This window comes from Bubalus kerabau, chromosome 4 (genome assembly GCF_029407905.1).
Source record: "Bubalus kerabau isolate K-KA32 ecotype Philippines breed swamp buffalo chromosome 4, PCC_UOA_SB_1v2, whole genome shotgun sequence".
NCBI classification, from domain to species: Eukaryota; Metazoa; Chordata; class Mammalia; order Artiodactyla; family Bovidae; genus Bubalus; species Bubalus kerabau.
In genome coordinates this window covers 164,666,596-164,689,161 of record NC_073627.1, presented here as the reverse complement: position 1 = coordinate 164,689,161, position 22,566 = coordinate 164,666,596, and the positions used below count along the sequence as shown (strand labels likewise).

The 22,566-nt window shown below is 41.0% G+C and overlaps 1 long non-coding RNA gene and 1 pseudogene across 1 annotated transcript in view; one reads left to right on the top strand and one right to left on the bottom strand.

Annotated features, from left to right (window-relative positions):
• Nucleotides 1–4,327: 4,327 nt before the first annotated feature.
• LOC129651055 (60S ribosomal protein L5-like) lies at nucleotides 4,328–5,226 on the bottom strand (annotated as a pseudogene).
• A 4,746-nt stretch (nucleotides 5,227–9,972) lies between these two features.
• The window catches only part of LOC129650586 (uncharacterized), a 98,766-nt gene continuing 86,172 nt past the window's right edge, over nucleotides 9,973–22,566 (top strand). The window contains exon 1 of the long non-coding RNA XR_008713844.1: nucleotides 9,973–10,879. This is a non-coding gene — a long non-coding RNA (uncharacterized LOC129650586). The remainder of the gene's footprint in view (nucleotides 10,880–22,566) is intronic.

Sequence of the window (22,566 nt, the reverse complement as noted above, 5' to 3'; positions counted from 1 at the left end):
CTGTGTGACCCCATAGACGGCAGCCCACCAGGCTCCCCGTCCTACGTGGGGTTTATTGAGAGTCTTGGATCTGTCACTTAATGTTTTTCACCAAATTTGGGAAGTTTATGGTCATCATCTTTCAGTATTTTTTCTGTCCTGTATCAGTATCAGTCATGGTTCCAGCAGAGAAACAGTGGGATATATAGTAGGATATGTGTCCAATAGGATATGTGTGTGTAAAACATTTTTATTGCAGGGAATATTGCCTTCCATGAGTGTGGGGGCTAATGAGGCAAGTCTGAGACTTAGAGGACAGGCTGTCAGGAAGGGCAGACTGGGGTTTCTGGGGCAGGAATTGATCCTGAATTCCACAGATGAAATAAATATATTTTTCCCCCCTCAGGGAATCCTCAGCTCTGTTCTTAAAACTTTTTAACTGATTGGCTAAGATTCACCAAGATTACTCAGGAAAATGTCCTTTATGTAAAGTCAACTGATTATAGATGGTGGTAGTAGTGATGGTAGTGAAGTCGCTCGGTCGTGTCCGACTCTGCGACCCCATGAACTGTAGCCTACCAGGCTCCTCCATCCATGGGCTTTTCCAGGCAAGAGTACTGGAGTGGGCTGCCACTTCCTTCTCCAGGGGATCTTCCCGACCCGGGGATTGAACTTGGGTCTCCCGCATTGTAGGCAGAGGCTTCACCGTCTGAGCCACCAGGGAAGTCCGATTATAGATGGTAATCACATCTGAAAAAAAAAAAAAAAAAAAAAAAAACCATCACAGCAATGCTAGATTAGGGTTTCATTGAATATAGTGTTCTCATTTCATGGGTATAGTTTTTAATAGTCCAATATTATTAATATTAATACCAATTTTCTTTAAAATATTTAAAAGCCTCATAAGGAGATCCGACCAGTCAATCCTAAAGGAAATCAGTCCTGAATATTCACTGGAAGGGCTGATGCTGAAGCTGAAACTCCAATACTTTGGCCACCTGATCCCAAGAACTGACTCATTGGAAAAGACCCTGATGGTGGGAAAGATTGAAGGCTGGAGGAGAAGGGGATGACAGAGGATGAGATGGTTGGATGGCATCACCGACTTGATGGACAGGAGTTTGAGTAAGCTCTGGGAGTTGGTGACGGACAGGGAAGCCTGGTATGCTGCAGTCCATGGGGTCGCAAAGGGTCAGACACTACTGAGCAACTGAACTGAACTGAACTGAATATATACAATTCCAAATATAAATACAGTTTAAAGAATTACAAGGAAATAAACACAGTCACTACTTGGTTTGAAATAGAAGATTAGTCTTTTGAAGCACTATGAGTCTTTCTTTTTTCAGGTGCATCCCTTCCCTACCATATGGAAAGTTTAAAATATGCAGAACAATACTATATGTTTTTATGTAAAAGTATAAAAACATACGTATAATGATAAATACCAACTGAAGATAGTTATCTCCGGGAGGAAAGAGAATGGGATTGGATAGGTATATGAGGGTTTCTAACCTATCTGTAATGTTTCATTAAAAAAAAATGATGTCAAGCAAATGGGACAAAATGTAAAGATCTGGCTGTGTTTGCTACATTATTCTCAGAGAGCATAAAGGTAAAATAGCACAAGGGGTTGAGTACACAAGTTCTGGTACCAAATAGGTTTAGATTAATTTGTGCCTACTTAAGTTATTAACTGTAGAAGTTATACAAATGACGTAGCCTCCTTGCAACTCAGTTTTTCTTATCAATAAAATGGAGATTATAATAATACTTATATTAACTTTATAGTATTGTTGTGAGCATGACATTAGTTTACAGAAAACAGTGAAACAGTGTTTGGCACATAATGAGCAGGCAATAAATGTTAATTAGCAGCAGTAGAAAGTTTTACAAGTTTCATAAACTTCTTTTAAGAAACTGCAAATACACAAACACACACACACACACACACACCACAGACCCAAATTCCTAAGCTACAGAATCACAGTCATTTATTTGAAACTCTTGGGGCAGACATTTCATATTTCAGAACTTTTTGTTATTTATTATGTCATATCCCTAGTGGGGTCTGGGACAACATGTCCTAATCAAGCACATTATTATTTCTGCAATAAAAATTATGAATATTCATTAAGTAAGATACTTAAAGACTGAAAATCTTCATGTTAGTTCAGGTCAGGTTTTACCACCAAAGGCTTTTGCTGCCAGCTTTTTGAAAACTTTCAGTTTTCAGAGTGTTTTGGAATCTAGACCTGCATTTAAAAGGATCATGGACCTTTACTGTACTTCATCCACCTTATGAGTACCAGTTTGTTCTTAAAAAGAATGAGGCAGCTGGACATATTGAAATGATGAGGTAAGGCATATGTTAAGTAATAATACCATATGTGTTAGAGTATTTGGCAATTGGCCAAATAATATATATAATTCCTGTTACATTTATAGAAAAAGACTTCCCCATTTTTTTTTTAAGTATATAGGATAAATGCACTGAAAGGAGACACAGTCAGGTCAGCTGCTTGCCTCTGAAAAGCCAATATTTGAGAGGCAAGATTGAAAGAAAAGTTTGCTTTATTTTGGAGGCTAGCAATTGGGGGAGAGGGTGAATTCATGTCCAAAAAATGACTCCCCACTGACAATCAGTGGGCCAGAGCTTTTAAAGGGGAGTTTCAGGGGTGCAAAAGTGGAGGGAGCAGGCTGCGTGCAGAATAGCACAGTCAGTTCTGACAATCACTTGAAATTAGTCATGTGGTGGTCTGATCAGCATCATCTTGATTAAGGATAGCTAATCTTTAGTTCCAAGGTCAGTTTGTTCTCATTTCTTTGAGATCAGTTCTCAGAGTTGTGCAAGATGGAGCAACTTATGTCATGGCTACAGTCTGGTCATCATGCGTTAGGTTGGCCAAAATGTTCATTTGGATTTTCCCATAACACCTTATGAGGAAACCCAAACAAACTTTTTGGCCTGCTTAATTTCCACCTGGTGGCAGTTTGGTATCTACAAAGCAGCTCAAAGGACATGGATTAGAATATCATCTATAGCCGTTGAGAAGGAATAAAAGGTCCTTGACTTTGCTTAGTGACTAAACTGTTATTATTTTGTCCCATTTGATTTCTTTCCCTTTGTTTCTGCATTTTATCATTTCTCCGATTAAATTTATTCTTTGACTAAAGTTTTTCTACAGACAAAAGGCAAGTGGAGGACATGGGGGTTGGGGGGAGGGGGAGGACCATAGTGTCCTGGTCAGTTTCACTGCCGAACTTGTCACTTCTGGAGAGGGAAGTGGAGGAGGTGAGGGGGGGGCCACCACATTTCCCTCTACACACATCTGAATTTTTCTGAGTCTTTTGTGAAAAGGCACTAACTTACATTTGAGTAGTAAAAATCGGGGGAAAAACTGTGGAAAAGTAAACGGAAGCAGTATTGTGGACAACTTGTTAAGTTAATGTAAAAAGCAGTGGCTATTTTTGAGCAGATTAGTAACAGCAGGCTCAGCAGAGAAGTAAGTTGTAACTATAAGGTTAGGATTTAAGTATGGAAAAGAGAAATACCCAGAATCAGCCTGTGAAACTTTTCCACTTGGGTTCCAACACCAGGCTCAGAATAATAATACTCTGGATTACTGCCCCCAATGTTTGTAGTTCATGAAGAACCCAAGAGGTGATCTGTGATAACAATAGAAATGAATCTAAAAAGCTTCTTAGCCTCTACCAGAGACCTAAATGCTTCCATGTCACAGAAAGTGAGGGAAGATAGAATTTCATTAAATAGTTGGCCAGCAAGGTCATGTGGTGCTTCCACTTTTGCTTCTATCCAACATATTCTCCAAACAGCAGCCAGAGCAATCTTTGAAAATTCACAAACTTTGCTATGGTGCAGCTTCAGTGGTTTTCCTAGGATCTTTCAAAGTAGAGCCGGTGAGGAAGAGTCCTAGGTTCCTTTCTGGTTGTAAGCCTACAGCTCCCTAGGGTCATATTTCCCTTCCATCCTCTTGCTTGGAGAAGTCAGCTTGAGATATTCTGATAAAGGAGAGTACCAGGGATGAAAGACAGAGAGAAGGAAGACTAACAGTATTTAAGCCCTGAAATCCAGTCTCACTTTGAAGCCTGGTATGCCAGAGCTCTTTTTGAATTTGGTTATGTTTTTGCCCATGCTAATTTGAATTGTATTTCTATCTCTTGAATCCCAAAAGATTCTGAGTAATACCCTCCCCTTCAGTGTTGGGTTTCCTAGAGCATCTATCTGGGGCTCAATGTTTTTTTTACTTTTTTTTTTTTGCTTGTTCAATAAGTTTATTATTGTCTTTATCTGAAAAATCTTGATAGAAGTTTGTGGTCTGGTTTATTAACTCTTGGCAGCCCATTTGAGGACTAAGGAGCTTGCCTTCTTCTGAGCTACCTGATCTTTCTTCTGGGCAAGTGACATTTTGGGCTGATTCCACCTTTTCTTTTTAACTTCTTTCTTAGGCTTCTCATACACTGGATTCTCTTGTATTGCAGCATGGGCTTTTTTATACATCTCCTCCATCATGTATGGAGTTATGTTGTTCTTTATGAATGGAGAGAATTGTTTCTTATAAGTACCCTCATCTTCTTCAATCAGATAACACATGTTATCTGCAGCATTCTGCCCCATGATGTGCTTTCAGTGTACCTCAGCACTAAATTCTTTGCTTTCTGAATCATAACTAGGGAACCGTTTGGTACTGTGAGGGCTAGACAAACCTTCATTGCAAGCTCCCTTCAGGGCCCCAAAAACTTTATTCCCAATAGTAGTTCTGGCAAGTCCTGCATCGAAGTAACAGGTGAAGGCACCAGGTTGACCATCAATGTTTTCCACATTGTATTCGTCTCCAGTCACCTTGACTTGGCCTTCGTAAATTTTGTCCATACCAAACCTATTCAGAAGCCTGCAGGCCAGCAGCAGGCCAGTACAATGTGCCACAGCATAATTTGTCAGGCTAGCCTTCACACCATACTTTGGGAGTTCATGAGCATAAGCTGCACAAATGATCAGGTCTCCTTCTATACAGGCATAAGCAGTCTGACATTGATATCTCTGTTCATTACACAAACAATCATTCTGTATTTTGGTGTGCTGTACTTATTTTTATCTTGGATTACCAGTTATTTCCAAGCATAGTAGTCAGTTTTGCCCTCTTGCTGTCTTCTGAACGTTACTTGGTATCTCTTGAAGTAAGCCTTGTTCTTGACAGCTTTAACAAACCCCATCCAGCAGAACAGAGCTCGGACACTGCGGCTTGCCACTGAGTTGCAAGACCAGTACGGCTCTGGCTGGGGGTGGGCTGGGGTGGGGTGGGAAGCTCAATTTGAATTGTCCTTCTGGTGAGGTTTATGAGGATTTATGGGATATAAAGTCTTTATGTCTGCCTTATACAAACAGAATTCTACATAATTGAAGGGGGAAGTAGTCAGAGGTGACTCAAAGAGTCATGACATTTATATCCTAAAATAAATCTTGTCACTGTGGTAGTCATTAGGGCCGCTTACCATTATTCCAGTTCCTCTTTGAGTCATCACCCCCCTTGACAGTGGATGTAGCAATAAGATTTGCTTTGACAATGCAATGCAAATGGGAGTGACATGGGACAGTTCTAGACGGAATCTTCAAGAGGCTGCATGAAGTTTACATGTTCCTTTCTCACTACTCTGGAGATGATGAAAGCACATGTTGAGATGAAACTTCTATCATCTGAGTGAGTGATTACGGTGGGCTGAGACCTCCTGCCAGCCCACTTGTGATCACGTGGATGAGAAATAAATGTTTGTTAAGTCACTGAAATTTGGGGGTTGTTATTGCCATAAAGGAGAAGGCAATGGCATCCCACTCCAGTACTCTTGCCTGGAAAATCCCATGGACGGAGGAGCCTGGTGGGCTGCAGTCCATGGGGTCGCAAAGAGTCAGACACGACTGAGTGACTTCACTTTCACTTTTCACTTTCCTGCATTGGAGAAGGAAATGGCAACCCACTCCAGTGTTCTTGCCTGGAGAATCCCAGGGACGGGGGAGCCTGGTGGGCTGCCGTCTCTGGGGTCGCACAGAGTCGGACACGACTGAAGTAACTTAGCAGCAGCATTGCCATAAAACCTATCCTATCCTGACTGATACAATCATTCAAAAAGTTGAGTAATATAGTTCTGGAAGACTTCGACTTTGGACTTGAGAATATATAATGAACATAATTATGGGGAGAGTGGAAGTAAAGATCTCAACTGATATCTAGAAGACTTCACAGCTGCCTGAGATTTTGTAGACCTTGTGTTACATTTTTGATGGGGTCTGCTAATGATTCCTCTCAAATCTATTTTAAAGCTCTAGATAAAGGCTTTATTTTGCTGTTTTTCCAAAATTTGTTTCTTCTGATCCTTATTAAGCATTTTTCATGAACTCCTCAAGTACAATTCAATCTAGGTACACTCAAAATAGAAGCCATTTGATTTTTATAAACAGAAACCTTCTAGCCTTCAAAATTCCGTTTTTATTCATGTGGTTTGCTGTATTTTTGTTCAGTTTTTGTTCTAGTCTCATTTTTAGGAAAATTCTTATTTGGGTCTCCAGGACAGAATTTTATATGCAGAGCAAATGGTCTTTAGGGATATCTACAACATTATTTGTTGAAGGTAATGTATACAAAGGATATTTCCAATGGATTTGAGGTGACTTATCCTTACTGAGATTAAGGTGAAGATTTGCAATCATAACCTACAGTGCATTTATAGCTCTTACATCTTATGTATGTAAAATCACTGTATAAGGTCACATATGATAATTAGATTTCTCTATTTTTTACAGTTGTACTAATTCAAATTGAGATTCTTCTTTTTCCCCAAATTTCATATATAGATTTTGGTATTTATCTCATTTATCATTGCTTGCTGTAGGAGAAGATATGAATATTTAAGTAATATCTTGATGCCAAGATATTGGGAGCACCTAGATCCACCTGGATACTTTTTGATACTTGGGAGTAGATGTTAACAATTGTCACAAGATACCAAGATCCCACAAGAAGGTGAAATAATCAGATGAGACCCTTGAAAAGTAGTGTCTCCAGCGTGAAGTTGAAGTTCAAATTTGTAGATGATTCAATGTGTGTAGTGTGCCTGTATATGTACATCTTTCATTTAGAGACGGGTTCACACTGTCAACCACATGATACTAAGGGCTATCACAAAATTGACAAAATTCTTATGACTCTCCGAGTCAAATTGCTTTTGGTTCCTTTAATCATCCAGGGAACCCAGGGAGGCCACAGCTAGGAAGAGGAAAGGAAATTGTAGAGCGGGTAGCCCACTGATCATTGTGCAGAAATCTGGCAAGAATATTATTGACCTTCCATTGGTCTGTCACTCTAAGTTTGATGAGTTTAATACAGACACTACATTATTGCTGATTCTACAAAATCTGCATGCTAATATCCCTAAAGAATTCAGAATTGATAGAAATAGCCTTACATCCTAATGAGTCTCAAACTGTAGGTAAATATGGATGCCTGCCCTCCCAGAAGAGGAGGGTAAGTGTTCTCCTGGGTGCTGATGATATGGCTTTAATGTCATGGCCATAAAAATGCCTCAGTAATTGGTTCTGAATAATTAACCATTGTCAGTACTTTTGATGTAAAGTATTCAAAGTTAATGTTACTCTCATTAGTAGTTATTTCCCCAAATTTAGTTAAATAAATAACAAAACTAAAACAATAATTACAATAAAACTGGACCCATGTTCATATAAAAAGTTCAGTCATTTAATTTTCTTGGGGCTAGTTCATTCAGTCAAATCCATTGGGAAGTCACATGATTCAGGGATATATTATTGAGAGTTTTTAATAAGCCTTGGGGTGACTGTTAACATCTGCTTTGGATATTTTCTATTTCAAAACAATCTCAACCATGCTTTGTGGGACATAATTTTGTGTGGCAGGATCCAGGCCACTTCCTGAATAAAAAATAATTTTGCTAGTAGATTCATTTCTGTGGGAAAGGGGTAACTTTTGAATCAGGTGGAAATCCTGCCTAGATACCTCATTTTTAAAAATAAGGCAAGGACATTACTACCTGTGCAAGTATGTTCTCACACAGTGGTATGCTGGAGATGGTTCTCTCTGGTTTGTGAGACTGTACACATCTTTTCCCACATCCATGGTCGGTGGTGTCAAGTAGGTAGCTTGAAATTGGTCAAAGCAAGAGTATTAACACCAGGAGTTCTATGAGAGTGATTTTGCCCCTTTTGGGGACACTTGGCAATCTCTAGAGACATTGTTGTCACAACTTGGGGGTTGCTGCTGACACCTAGTGGGTAGAAGCCAGGGATGCCGTTCAATATCCTAAAATGCTAAAGACAGCCACCCCCCCACACCCCCTCTCACAGCCAACAAAGTATTTGTGTGTTCAGTCAGTCAGTCATGTTGGACTCTTTGAGCCCCCATGGACTGTAGCCCACCAGGCTCCTCTGTTTACGGAATTTTCCAGACAAGAATACTGGTGCCTGTGCTAAGTCACTTCAGCCGTGTTTGATTCTTTGGGACCCTATGGTCTGAAGCCTGCCAGGCTCCACTGTCCATGGGATTTTCCAGGCAAGAATACTGGAGTGGGCTGTTATTCCCTCCTCCAGGGGATCTTCCCAACCCAGGGATTGAACCTGAGTCTCTCGTGTTTCCTGCATTGGCGGACGGATTCTTTACCATTGTGTCACCTGGGAATTATCTAGCACAAAATGTCAACAGTGGTGAAGCTGAGGAACTGTGATTTATACCATGGAAATTGGAAAACTTTACAAGTGTGGTTTTTTTTTTTTTTTGAATGTCAGTTTATCAGCCACCAACCCCTCAAATTAATTCTTATGCCCTCATTACTGTATAATTTCTAATTCCTATCAGAAGTTGGCTAGGAGAAGTGATATTCTTGGGAAGACTGAAAGCTATGTTCTCCCCAGGGTAATCATATAGAGCACAGGTTGGCAATTTTTTTTTTTTTTCTGTAAATGGCAGATATTTTAGGCTTTGCAGACCATATGGTCTCTGTTGCAAATACTTACCTCTGCCATTATAGTGTAAAAGCATTTATAGACATATGGAAATTGAATGAGGATGGCTGTGTTCTAATAAAACTATTTACAAGGCTGGTCACAAAGTTTTCTGACCTCTGACTTAGATTATTAGCTTAGCCCCACTTTAGAACTGCCTTCACTGAGGCTTTGGTACTACACCTTCAGGTTTTACTACTAATAATTTATAAGACATAACCAAATTCTGTTTGCTGCAACATTTGGCACCAAAGGAAAAAAAAGACATTGAGAACACTCTCCATTGGGTCATTATGTACTTGATTCTTAAGGTCCCATAGGATAAGTTTCTTAAAATTCTTGGCTTCCCATTGAGGAACTAATTATGCTTACCTTTTTACCTGATTTACTTTGTATACTAGGATGCTCAAAAATATCTGTCTTCATGGGGGAAATTTAGATCAGTGCTCCAAAAATTTCATGTACGTGCAAGTCATCTGGGAATTCTGTTGGAAGATTCTGATATAGCAGGTCTGGGGTAGGGCCTGAGATTCTGCATTTCTGAAAAGTTTCCAGGAGATATTGACACTGTTGGTCTTGGGACCACAATGTGAACAGTAAGGTCCTGGAATATCATAGTATTTTGGTAACAAATTCTTCCCAGAAGATTCTTACCTTGGAATTTATCTCAACTACATTTCTCCTTTTGTGTTTTGGCTGCTTTAATTTATAATTTGAAATTTTATTTTTGGAAGTGATGAGATGTGGCATAGAAATAAATCTAATATGAATAACTTTGGATGCACATTTTTGTTTTTACAAGTTTAGTCTGATACTACTCAGTTGTACAATGAATCCATACATAACAAACAACAGGGTTAATTTTATGTTATTTGTTCAGGACAGGGATTTTTTTTTTTTTTTTTTAAGTTTTCAAACTTGGGATCTTCACTTTTGCAGCTGGGCAACATATTCCTGTCTACTTCATCTTAAACATGTGAAAGCTTAGAAAAGTCCCTCTCCAGCTTTTGCTTATCCTCTGGGCCAAGAAGTTTCTTAAATGCTGATTGCTTAGCCCACGAAAAGCTTCTGTACAGGATCAAGTTCCTTATTGAATGCTACTGCTATAACATCGATGGTCTTCCGCAAAAGGACCTAGACGGACAACCGAATGGCAGGAGAACCTGAGGACCTCTGAAGAATGGTCGAGATTCTGTTACCTGTTCAGAATCTCTATGGTCCCGAGCGCCGGCTAGAGCGGCCACGTTTCTCCTGGCTCCGCCCGCAGCTTCCGGGCTCCCAGCCTCGCAGTGCAGTACCGGGCGCCTCTTCAGTGGACGAAGCTCAGCTGACGAAAAGCTTCTCAGAGAAAGCGTACCCAGTCGTGTACTGAGTGCCCCTTTAAAACACACGTTCCTTCAGTTCATATTCGGGAATGAATAGGAGTTTTCGTGTCAGCGTCTTGTATGAGCAGGAAGATTTGTGAGTGAAAGTTATGCCATTTCGTGAGGAGATAATAGACTAATATTTCCACTTCTCCTTCCTGATGGTGGAACCTCAGGATGAAAATGGCCAGTTTCAGCGTGTCTTTTTCAGTCTTCTGCTGTTTCCCCTCGAAGCCCTTGGCAACTGGCAGGAGGTAGCAGAGGGACCAGTGGACCCTGTTGAGTGACAGAGGTTGGGCCTTTGGGCTCCGCATGATGTCTATCAGCCCCAGACTGAACAGCTTCCTTGGCTGTTGAGGTATTTGCAATGTCTCCTGAAGTTCTGGGCGAAGCAGAGAGGACAACGGTGGACCAAAAGCTTGTGGGACACCATGCTCTGGCCTCCAGGTGATGGAGGGCCGCTCTCTGTTCTCAGAGACTGGCTAAGCAAGTATGTTAAATTTCCTTTGTCACTAGGTGGCAGAATATAATTAAGATGTCTTTTTTTTTTCTTTTTTCTTTCTCATAGGGTTGAAAGGTGTTTCTAGTTCTTTCTTAATGACCTCTTTAATTACTTTGCAGTATTTGCTAATGCCAGTTAGGGCTGAAGGAATGAAATAAAATTTCTTCTGCAAACATTTCCTGTACTTAGGAAGGAATTTAGTTTTTCATTTAATTGGTTTGTGTCTTAAAGGGAAGTACCCTTATAAAGTGCATTCCCTTCCTAAAGTCTATCATTTGGACAATCCAGGCTTCTTGTTTTACAAATAACTGTTATTTTTAAAAAAATTTAATATTATTTAAAGAATGATTTTATTTGTTTGTTTTTGTGCTAGGGTCTTCATTGCTGCTCGGGCTTTTCTTTGGTTTCGGAGCACCAGCTCTAGGCACGTGGGATTTAATAGTTGTGGCAGGTGGACTCAGTAGTTGCGGCTCCCAGGCTCTAGAACACAGGCTCAATAGTTGTGGTTCAGAGGCTTAGCTGCTCCATGGCTGTGGAATCTTCCTGGACCAGGAATGGAACCTGAATCTCTTTCATTGGCAGGTGGATTCTTCACCACTGAGTCACCAGGGAGGCCCTTGTTATTTTTTTGAAACAAACTGCAGACATTATTTCACGTCTCTTCCTCCTATTCGGAATGCCTGTATCTAAAATAAGGACTAGTGGGAATTCTTTTTGTGGTCCAGTGGTTAGGACTTTGTAGGTACTAAGATCCTGCAAGCCAAGTGGCTTGGGGGAAAAAAAAGTACAGTTTTGATGATTAACACAATCAAGTAATTAAATATTCTATGGATCATAGTTTCAGGATATGTACAGTTATCCACAGAAGCCCAGTTTTGCAGGGGTGGGAGTGGTCTGACTGCTGTCTGTGAAATTTGGGATTTATTCTGCTGGGGAGAATACATCCTTGACTCAATTCCTGAATCTTCATTCAGCCCTCAGATAAATGTATACAAAGAGGTTTTTTTTTTTTGTTTTTGTTTGTTTTGTTTTATCAGAGTATATAATTGCTTTATACTGCTTTGTCAGTTTCTGCTGTACAGCAAAGTGAATCAGCCACATGTATACAGATGTCCTCTCTTTTTTGGATTTCCTTTCCATTTAGGTCACCACAGAGCACCAAGTTCCCTGTACTGTATGCAAAGAGTTTAAATGAACAGAAAGCAACAGACCAAATGTGTGGTCGGCATATACAAATTGAGAATCTTTCACATGGCCTCTGCCCTCTTTTCAGTCATCAGAGGGCCAGAGAGTCTTCAGCTGAATCTTTTGTGGCTGGAAGTACTCGCTTCTAGGCCTCAGTCTTGTGCTCCGTTCTCTGCTCTTCTAGGGTTGGTTTCACCCTTCATCTCTTTCTCAGTTGGAAGTTCACCTTCTTCATTTACCCTTGATTAGCACTGGCCCAAAGTACCCCTTTTACCCCTTTGCCTTAGTTGGGTTAGCTATACCTTTTCTGCAAGGGTTGCTGTATTTTCCTCTCTCCTCACTTCCTCTTCAGATTCCCATTTTTACATGAAGGCCCCTGTTGATTCTCCTTTCTAGAGTGCTAATACCACAAAGTTGACTGGTCGGCTTGCCCTCTTTCTTCTCTTTTTCTGACTTTCAGTTCCCCATGAGCTGGATGTGTGCCACACATCAGGGACTGTACTATGTACTGGGGCTACAAGAATGAAAGAAATAGAGTCTTGCCTTAGAAGATCTCAGAGCTTGGAGAGGTCTAGGTGACCAGGGTAATGGAGCATAGATGAGGGCGGTGCAACATGATATGTGTCAGAAAAAATGTAGGCACAGGTGATACAGGAACATGGAAGAGGGGTGGGCTTACTGTGTTTGGAAGAGGGTCTGAAAAGGTTTGCTCAGGCGAGCATTTTCTTTATGTTTTTGTATTTTAATTTTGGATCAGGTTATACATTCATATAGTTCAAATATATATGCATATATTTTAAAATAAATTGGTATGTAGATGTGTATATATATATATATATATATATATATATATATCTCCCCTAACCCCCGTTACTCTTCTGTCCAGCCCCATGCTATCCAAAAGTAACTATGGCTATTAGTTTCTTGTGTGTCCTTTCAGAATTTTGAATGCATATACAAGCAAAACATAGTTTTTTTCTTTCTCCCTTTTTTTTTTTACACCAAAGGTAGAATATTATATTTACTTGTCTGAACTTTGGCTTTTAAAATTAATATTCTTGTTTAGTGGTTAATAAAGTGAACTCTGGAATCAGAATGCCAACATTCAAATCCCCATTGTACAATTTACTAGCTGTGTGAACTTGGTAAATTTCTTAATGTTTCAAATTGCTTTAGTTTATACATCTATATCTGAGGTTTTCAAAATCTGGCAAATTTATCATATACTAAACTTTATCATAAACTTTAAGCAGATACATATGCAACTTTATCATATACTACATCTCATATCGCCATTTTGTTTTGTTCTATTGGTCTATTCATGTACCAGTGGCACAGTGTTTTAACTATTGAAGTTTTACATTATGTTTACGATTTAGTAGAGCTAGTCTCTACTTGACAATGGAAGGAAGACTGGAATCCCCCAGGCAGAGATAATGACAGCAGCAATGATGACCAACAGTACTAACTCTTAGCCCTACCACCCACGTTTTTACTTTATGCCTACTGTGTGCAAGTAGGCACGTTCCTAATTTTACTCTGTTTTTTACTATACTTGTTTTCCCTTTGCTCTGAATTTTTTTACTTATTTTAAACTAATTTAGTTGATCGTAGGTTACTTTTTAAAAACCGCTTTCAATCCTTTTGGAAACAAGGAGAGGCATAAGTAGAAAAAGATCCAGGAACTGTATTAGGTGCTTTGTATAAGTCCCTAATTCTCAAAACAACCCTACAAGGTAGGTATTATTATCCTCTTTTTACAGTTGAAGACACTGACACTTGGACAGGTCAAGTAATTTTCTCAAGTTTATATAGCAAATAAATGTAGATTCAGAATTCATACCAGGATTTGTTGGTGTTGTAATCTGTGGTTCTTGGTGCTTCTTAAACCATACTGGATGGGGTTCTTTATCAGGGTCCTTAGAAGGATAGCAGAAAGAATAACTGAGAAAGAAACTGGACCCATAATAGGGAACAATTTTACACATTTTCCTAATGGCTAACATACATATATAACTACAGACTATGTAGTACTACAGACTGTGTAACATGATCACTACCATGTGATTTTGGTGTTAACCCATTAATTCACCAAACATATATAGACTCTACCATGTCAGGCCCTGTACTAGGTGCTGGGGGTATGGTTGCAAGTGGGATCTGGTTTCTGGCCCTTACCTCTTCCTGTGGGAGTTAGCTAACAGGTCTTCCTGGTCTGGACCCTTGACATCTGTTGCACTCTGAGAGTATCTAATCTGTTTCTTCATCCCATGCTGGTTTATGCCTGACTTTTTTGCTTCAAAGCTGATAATTCATTTATGATTAACTAGTAGCAGCTTCTTGGAGTGTTGTTTTAAAGATTATGGGGCTGTATCTATAATCAGTGGCAGAGTACAGTGACTAATTAGTTCTGCTTGTGATGGGGGCAGGAGGGAGAATGAAGGCAAACAAGCTGTGTATTTTTCTTACCTGAACTAGTTGTCCAGAACAATTCATTTTTCTCTTCAGTTGTTATAAATGACACCAACTGTATTTTATTGCTTGAATTCACCATTTCTCAAACTGCTGCATAATCTCTTTTCCTCCTGGGAAGTCCTAGAGTAAAGAAATCCATTTAACTTGATTGAGACATAGTTTCTCAAACATATTTTTTTGTAAAGGAATATTGTATCTTCTTCATTGCTAATTGCACAGTCCATACCAGTGCTGGATGTATCACTTTGTCCTCGTCCACTATCACTGCCCATGAGTGCCTTTGATTTCCTGATGTTATTGTAGTGACTTCTGTTGGGAAGGAAAAGTCCTGGATTGAATGTTACTGCATTCTATGCAAACCCTTTATTCAATATTTTCTTCTTCTGTCTTACTATCTAAAATTCCTCTTGCTGCCATACCGGAAATGGCCATTGGTTGTTTGTCTGCAGTTTTACTGTTTAACTTTTTCAACATCACACACAAATGAGTCCTCGCATTTCTGAGGTAGCTCTGTTCATTCTGTTTGTTGGTTGAGTGTGTTAGTCACTCAGTCATGTCCGACTCTTTGCCACCCCATGGACTATAGCTGGCCAGGCTTCTCTTTCCGTGGAATTCTCCACGCAAGAATACTAGTGTGGGTTGCAATTTCCTTCTCTAGGAGATCTTCCTGACCCAGAGATTGAACCCAGCCTCCCACACTGCAGGCAGATTCTTTACCATCTGAGCCACTAGGGACACCCATGTTTGTTGGTTGAAAGCCACGCTAAATAATGGAAAACTTCCTCTAAGAAGTTAATCCTCAAATGGATCTTGCCTTATGAGAAATGCATTTGAATTGCTGAACAGGTTTCTCTCTGTCCACTTGTGGTTACCTCTCTGGCCAGGGAGGGTAAGGAGATGGTGGTAGTTGTGCTATAGAGTGTTATAGTCATGCAAAGAGTATTGCTTTTGGAGTCACTCATTCTATGTAAAGTTCTGGTAACATTGCTTCATTGCTATGTAAACTTAAGCCAATCACTTAAACTCTGAATGTCAGTTGACTTAATTATAAATGATGATTATAATAATAATTCTGATCTTCCGTCTTTAGGGAGTTGTTGAGAGGACTAAATGGGATGATATATAGAAAGTAATTTTGCAAAAATAAGTTGTTATTATTAGATGTCTGGGTTTACATTTTCCCTGCTGGTTTTCGCACTGCTCTTGTGTTAACCAGATGCATTATGTGCAATACAGTCTTTCTTGTGGCGTTTCCAGGTGTGCTTTATATGAAAAACTCGTGGGTGAAACTCCTGATGTTAAGTCCAACTTAGTTTTGGTGGTAGAGTTTGTCTTGTTTTTTCTTTCACCACTTCCTTTGTTCATCATTATTTATAAATTTTAAGCATAGTGTTGACCCTAATTCATAAATTATGCCACAGTGTTAATGACTTTTAGCAAGTCTGTGGAAAGAAGGAATAAAGAGATGTGCTTCTGTCCTGCAAAACTTTAAAAAAATTTTAGTTGAATAATTGCTTCAAATAGCTGAGTCTCTGGAAGAAATGAGAATATAAGAACAGAAAGGTAGAGTGTTAGAATTATTTATTTGGCAAAAGGTTAAGGGTCTATACTCTGTGCCTTAATGTAGGTGAAGATGTGAGGAGTTATGAGGAGGAATACCATTGCACACTTGGAGAAGGAAATGGCAACCCAATCCAGTATTCTTGTCTGGAGAATTCCATGGACAGAGGAGCCTGGCGAGCTTCAGCCCGTGGGGTGACAAAGAATCGGACATGTCTGAGTGACTAACACACACACACACACACACACACACGCCATTGCACACTATAGGGCTTTTTGCCATCTTACTGGCTGTGTGTCACTCGCTCCTTTTTTTCCCCCTATCATTTTCTCTTTCCTTTCTGGAACAAGTATCACATTCTTTCACTAGTGACCTGCAGGATGTTTACACTCAGACCCCCTCCTAAGAAAGTCTTATTGCTCAACTCCAGCAAGTGGGTCAGCAGACAGCTGCCCACTGTCAGCAGGGTCTGCTTCAGCAGCAGTACGACACCTTATCTGAGGCCACATCCTCCCCAGGGTGACCCACATCCAGTGACTGAGTGAGGTGGAAGTATAACGACTGTGCTATTTCCGCCTCATGTGAGACACTAATGGGCACCACTCACTCCAGAGCTCCCAGTCTGGTTAGCTGGGGCTTTGCTGGGCCTGCATCACAGTTCAGGTTCTTCCTCTGACAAGTTCTGCTTCTTCCTCCTTCCTTTCACAGATATTGATCCCTAACAGTTACCTTAAAAATTGTTTATTTTTGTTAATGTATAATTTATGTATTATAATAATCACTCTTTAAAAGTGTTCTACTCAGTGGTTTTTAATATATTCACAAAGTTGTGCAACTATTCTTACTATCTAATTACAGAACATTTTCATGATCCTCAAAAGAAACTCCATACATGTTAGCAGTCACTCCATACTACCTCCTTCCCCATCCTCTGGCAACTCTTTGTACTTTCTGCCTGTATAGATTTATCTGTTATAGATTTTTTTCATATAAAAGTGGAGTCACTCAGTTGTGTCCAACTCTTTGCGACCCCATGGACTGTAGCCTCACAGGCTCCTCTGTCCATGGGATTTTCCAGGCAAGAGTACTGGAGTGGGTTGCCATTTCCTTCTCCAGGGGATCTTTCTGACCCAGGGATAGAACCTGGGTCTCCTGCATTGTAGGCAGACACTTTACCATCTGAGCCACCGGGGAAGACATGGTATCATATAATATATGGCCTTTTGCAACTGGCTTCTTTTCACTTAGCATAAGGGTTTCAAGGTTATCTGTGTTATACCATGTATCAGTACTTTATTCCTTTTTATGGGTGAATAATATTCCACAATGTAGTTTATAGATCTACTATGATTTAGTCATCAATTGATGTACATTGGATTGTCCTAATGAATATCTTGGGCCTCAAACTCTGTATCAGCATCTACTTCTGAAGAGCATAACCCGCGAACTATCCTCATTTGGGGCCCCTAGGACCTCATCTTCTGCACCAGTGGGGGTTATCAAGAAATTCTTCCAATAAAGGTGCATGCATGCCAAGTCATTTCAGTCATGTCTGGCTCTTTGTGATCCTATCTACTATAGCCTGCCAGGCTCCTCTGTCCATGGGATCTCCAGGCAAGAATGCTGGAGTGGGTTGCCGTGCCTTCCTCCATGGGATCTTCTCAACCCAGGGATCAAACCTGCATCTCTTATGTCTCCTGCATTGGCAAGTGGGTTCTTTACCACTAACGCCACCTGGGAAGCCATCCCAATAAAGGCGGTTCTTCCCAAAGAAAAATTTTAGCACCAGATGCCAAGATAATTAAAAGTTCTCCATCTTATTATAATAAGTACTATAGGCCAAGTTGTTGGCTACTTAATCTTAAAGTAGGTGTGTTTGGGGAAGAGGTTAAGTGTGGTTGAAATCTGGTGAAAAAAGGAAAAGATGGGAGGGCCAGGTGAGAAGTGGGGCCAGCAGGACCAGTAGGGGCCACATTGTGAATGGCATTTATGCCATGATCAGATATTTGGACCCTGCCTATAGTAGTGAAGACTCGTGGAAGGCAAGAGAGGTGAGATCAGGTATGCTCTCCCTTCATTTGTGGATTATGAACAGTAGGCAGCTCATCTATCTTAAAAGGCATTGTGAGTTGGACAAAATCTGAGTAGCAGAAGTTGCTGGAGTTTAAGAGACGAATTGTAGGTTGAAGAAGGAGTTAGAATGACTGTTGCATTCTGGAGAAGATGCATATGAGACTCCAGGAAAAGTGGAAAAGAAGCATGGAAAGAGAGACAATGTGGCATATTGGAAAGAATATGGACTTGAAGTCTGATACACCTGGATTTTTATTCCTCTTTCATCCTTTATTAGCTCTGTGACTTCTGACAGGTTACCTAACTTCATCTTTTAGAGAGGCTAATAATCTCTACCTCTGAGCGTTTTGTTGTGAATTTGAAGTGATGTAGCCTATATATACAACAGACTGGTTCCAAATAGGAAAAGGAGTGCGTCAAGGCTGTATATTGTCTCCCTGCTTATTTAACTTATACGCAGAGTACATCATGAGAAACACTGGGCTGGAAGAAGCACAAGCTGGAATCAAGATTGCTGGGAGAAATATCAATAACCTCAGATATGCAGATGACACCACCCTTATGGTGGAAAGTGAAGAGGAACTCAAAAGCCTCTTGATGAAAGTGAAAGAGGAGAGTGAAAAAGTTGGCTTAAAGCTCAACATTCAGAAAACGAAGATCATGGCATCCGGTCCCATCACTTCATGGGAAATAGATGGGGAAACAGTGGAAACAGTGTCAGACTTTATATTTTTGGGCTCCAAGATCACTGCAGATGGTGACTGCAACCATGAAATTAAAAGACGCTTCCTCCTTGGAAGGAAAGTTATGACCAACCCAGATAGCATATTCAAAAGCAGAGACATTACTTTGCCAACAAAGCTTCGTCTAGTCAAGGCTATGGTTTTTCCTGTGGTCATGTATGGATGTGAGAGTTGGACTGTGAAGAAGGCTGAGCGCCGAAGAATTGATGCTTTTGAACTGTGGTATTGGAGAAGACTCTTGAGAGTCCCTTGGACTGCAAGGAGATCCAACCAGTCCATTCTGAAGGAGATCAGCCCTGGGATTTCTTTGGAAGGAATGATGCTAAAGCTGAAACTCCAATACTTTGGCCACCTCATGCGAAGAGTTGACTCATTGAAAAAGACTCCGATGCTGGGAGGGATTTGGGGCAGGAGGAAAAGGGGACGACGGAGGATGAGATGGCTGGATGGCATCACCGACTCGATGGACATGAGTCTGAGTGAACTCCGGAGTTGGTGATGGACAGGGAGGCCTGGCGTGCTGCAATTCATGGGGTTGCAAGGAGTCAGACGTGACTGAGCGATTGAACTGAACTGACTGAGCCTATATATAATGGAGAAGGCGATGGCACCCCACTCCAGTATTTTTTCCTGGAAAATCCCATGGACGGAGGAGCCTGGTAGGCTGCAGTCCATGGGGTCGCGAAGAGTCAGACACGACTGAGCGACTTCACTTTCACTTTTCACTTTCATGCCTTGGAGAAGGAAATGTCAACCCTCTCCAGTGTTCTTGCCTGGAGAATCCCAGGGACGGGGGAGCCTGGTGGGCTGCCATCTATGGGGTCGCAGAGTCGGACATGACTGAAGCGACTTAGCAGCAGCAGCAGCCTGTAGAAGATAACCGGCTCTTCTAAACTCACTTGCCCCGTCCTCCTAACCCAGCAAGGTGTGAGAGGCAGGACCCAGGACCTAGCATGGTGTGAAGAGTCCAGTCACCATGTAACCAGGGGCAGAGGATAGTGATGGTTAGGGGACCTGGGGACCAAGGAGTAGGACGTGGAAATGAGAGGAGGCCCAGACCCCAGGGAATTGTAGGGCTGGACCCAGGCAGAAGCACATCTGCAAGGATAACATTTCTCTCGAGCTTTGTCCTTTTTAAAGGCTCAGAACAATCTCTCCCTGACCCACCAGCTCAGGCCTCTCTGCAACTTCAAATGGTGGCCGCTGGGGTCCATTTGGATGGGGCATCTTGCCACACCTCACAATTTTAGACCTCTTATAGCTGGATGAAGTGAGGACAAAGGCTACATTTGGCAGGTGCAACTGCCTGGTGCTAAAGAGTTTCTATCAGCTTTCTTCTTCCTTCCTTTCTTGCTTACCTTTTCTCAAACTCTTTCACTGACACATGTCTTGATTTTTAAGATATTTTAGTTATTTTGCATCTGCTAATTTTCACTTCCAAGTGATATATGGTTGGGATCCGTGACCTCTGAAGCTCCTTGCTGTCCCGTGATGCTGGGACTGAAAATCAGGTAGAGTTCAGCAGCTGCTTACTGAGCTGTCTTGGACACTTGCCATCTCAGAAAGTTAATCTCATCCATCTCAGAGTCTGTCACTTAGCTGTGTGGAGATACTACCAGCCTCTGAAAACACTACAGTGGTAACAGAAAACTGTGTATTTGACCCTTTGGGGAATCACTCATCTTCTGTGTGGAGACACTGCCAAGCTCTAGAAACCTGAAAGTGCTACGGAACTTGTGTGTTTGATGTGTTGGGGCTCACTCACTGGCACTTCCAAATTCAAGGGGATAGAGATAACTGAGTATGTAATAGGGAGCTGGCGTCTCCTTACATCAAGTACTTTTCTTTCATTGATGCTTAACCAGAAATTGTGAGTATGTGGTTGTCTTGTGTTCACTCACTTGGTTAACATTTGCTAGGTACCTCTGAATACCCTGAAATTTATGAAATTCTGATTTTTTTTTTTTGTGGACCGAAGATGGTATAATTGTATAATTTTGCATGATTTGACCTAACACATGACAGGAACTATGCCAGAAGCTGGAGATAAAAAGAGATGAAGCACACATTTTGGCCAGAAGGAGCTTACAGAGTCCAGGGAGGAGGTGGACACAATAGTTGGAGCACAAGTGACACAGGTTCTATTACAGAGGTGTACAAAGGGCAGTGTGTGTTATACCCCACAGGGAAAGAGTAAAGGAAACCCTTTGAATAGGCCTCCTGGGCTTTGGTATAGGGACTAAGTTTTTTTGGTGAAATTTCAAAATTGACCAGCCTTGCCAAGGAATGTACAGTGTGGTGGCTTTGTACAGTTTAACTTAAGGCCTAACCACTTTAATAAATCCTATTCTGTATCACTCATCCTCACGCTGCTTCTCTGATCATCCCCTGACTAACGTATCCTGTAAGTCTCAGTTCACCTTGTATTTGATTGATTACTGTTCTTTATTTGGTGTTCACTTAAGTAGCAAAGAATAATGTGTTTGCAAATGTCTGCATCTATGAAGATGGCCCCTTGGGTTGAATCAGAGGCTAACTACCACATCCTAGCTCCCCACTCAGCAAGTCATGTCTTCACCTCCTGCATTATGTTCAATTCAAAGCAGTACCATCTACAGATTTCCTATTAGGATCTAGGTACTGTTTTAAGAGCTTTGCTTGCATTAATTCACGAGCTCAATCTGAGGTAGGTACAAGGGTTATCCCATTGTATGGCTTAAGAAACTGAGGCACAGAGTAATTAAGTAACCAGTACTCCATGTGGTTTCTGAATGAAAGAGAAACTGCTTACATCTCATTTTTCCAGCTTTTCATTTAGAAATAGAGATCCTGAACTGCATTCCTTTAACTGCTGGCTCTCTCCTCTGCTTTCCCCCATCAGAGGCTGAGTTCCCTAAACCAGACACAGGACTCTGAGTGTTCAAAGTTTCCAGATAGAAAAGCTTAAACCTGAGTGCATCCCTTGGGGAGGGTCTTCCTGGACCTGCTGCCTTCCTCAGTTAGCACTGTAGGAGTCCAGCTGCTGCCAGAAGAGGGCAGGGGGAGGGAGTGGTTCTAGCTTTTAGAAAATAAAACAATTTAGTAGCTGAGCCTTGAAAGGAGAGAGAACAGGGAAGATACAGGGCTAAGCAGTCTCATGTTCAAGGGCTTCCACGGTCTCTCTCCCGTTTGCCTTCCAGATTATGTCCACCCCTGACCCCCAGAAACAACAAATGATTCCTGGTGAATGAATGAACATGTTGCTGTCTTTTGTGCCTCTGTTTGCTGTGCCCTCTGCTGACTCACTCCTACTGACTTCAAGACTGAGCTGAAAGTCACCCTCTGAGACATCTTCCTTTAGGCTAGTGCATCTCAGACTTTAAGGTGCACCTGAGACAAGGTCTCACTTGGAGACCTTGCTGAATTGCAGATCTTAATTCAGTAGGTTTGAGGTGGGATCTAGACTGTGTTTCTAATAAGTTCTGGGGAATAGAGATCTATGGACCGCATATTGGTCTGTGGACCACATTTTGAATAGCAAGGCTCTAGGTCTCATTGTTTTTTTTTTGTTTTTTTTTTTTTTTTGGTGGGGGCACTTAAGTCTGTAAAAGTAATTATAGGGGAAACAAGATGTTTTGCAATGACTCAAGCTAATTTGG